Source organism: Panulirus ornatus, chromosome 58 (genome assembly GCF_036320965.1).
Source record: "Panulirus ornatus isolate Po-2019 chromosome 58, ASM3632096v1, whole genome shotgun sequence".
NCBI lineage: Eukaryota > Metazoa > Arthropoda > Malacostraca > Decapoda > Palinuridae > Panulirus > Panulirus ornatus.
In genome coordinates, this window is record NC_092281.1 from 32,958,295 (window position 1) to 32,959,397 (window position 1,103).

Consider the following 1,103-nt stretch of genomic DNA (forward strand, 5'->3'; position numbering starts at 1 on the left):
TGGTAAGATCATTACCTTTGAGAGGTCGTCGTTAGGTAACAGTCAGGTTCACTCTATGGTTGGTGTTTGTAGTTGGTTGTCCGAGGATGTTGTTATACTTGATCAATTTTGTAATTGTTGACTTTCAGGTAGGAAGTACTCATTTACGATGCATCCTTGTACTCACAACAACCTTATGAGTCACTTCAAGATTTATCTTCACTACAACTTTATCTTCACTACACTATTAAGGTTGAAGTCAATGGTCACATTCACTACAACCTCAACACGACTGGTCTTATACCTAACCCATATTATCACTACATCCATGTACATGTATTTCTTGCAGAATAACGCAGATATCAATGATTTCTGTAAAAGTTGACATATACAGCCTTACGTATCTATCGATCTATCTAATATCTGTTTTTTACCTATCTATCTGTCTATCTATCTATCTTTCTAAATCAGAAAGTCAACAATAATATCATTAATGATACGTATAACTACGTCCTCTCAATGGCAGTTCCTACCCAGAATCTTCGAGAACCTTCTAGAAAACCTTGAACCCTGCAGGCAGGGAGGGAGGAATGGCCTCTGGTTGATTATATGTAAAACATTTAGATGAAATCACATCTTTTCTCATCAGGTCCCATGGTGTAAGGGTTAGCACTCTGGACTCTGGATCCAGCAATCCGAGTTCGAATCTCGGTGGGACCTCATCTTTTCAGTTTTCTTCGATACTGATGATGGCCGCATTATTCTGTACGTTATATATACATTCATATATATACAAAAATATGAATATATAAACATATATATGGAATAATATGGTTTTATCAATAGCCAGAGACCATTCCTCCCTCCTTGCCTGCAGAGCTCATAGTTTTCTGGAAGGTTCTAGAAGATTCTGGAGAGATAATTGCCATTGAGAGGACATTGTTACACTTCATTATCATTAGTTTCATTATTGTCGACTTTAAGATATATAGAGAGATAAATACATAGATAGATGGACAGATAGATAGATAGATAGATAAATAATTAGATAGATAGATATAGCGATACTTAGATAGGTATATAGATAGATAAGTTTCATCAATACTGTATCTTACGCCATCTCC

General features: G+C 35.8%; 1 non-coding gene across 1 annotated transcript; it reads left to right on the forward strand.

Annotated features, from left to right (window-relative positions):
* The first annotated feature begins 627 nt into the window (after positions 1–627).
* TRNAQ-CUG (transfer RNA glutamine (anticodon CUG)) lies at positions 628–699 on the forward strand. The gene has a single exon. It is a non-coding gene; the product is annotated as a tRNA-Gln (tRNA).
* The last annotated feature ends 404 nt before the right edge of the window (positions 700–1,103 follow it).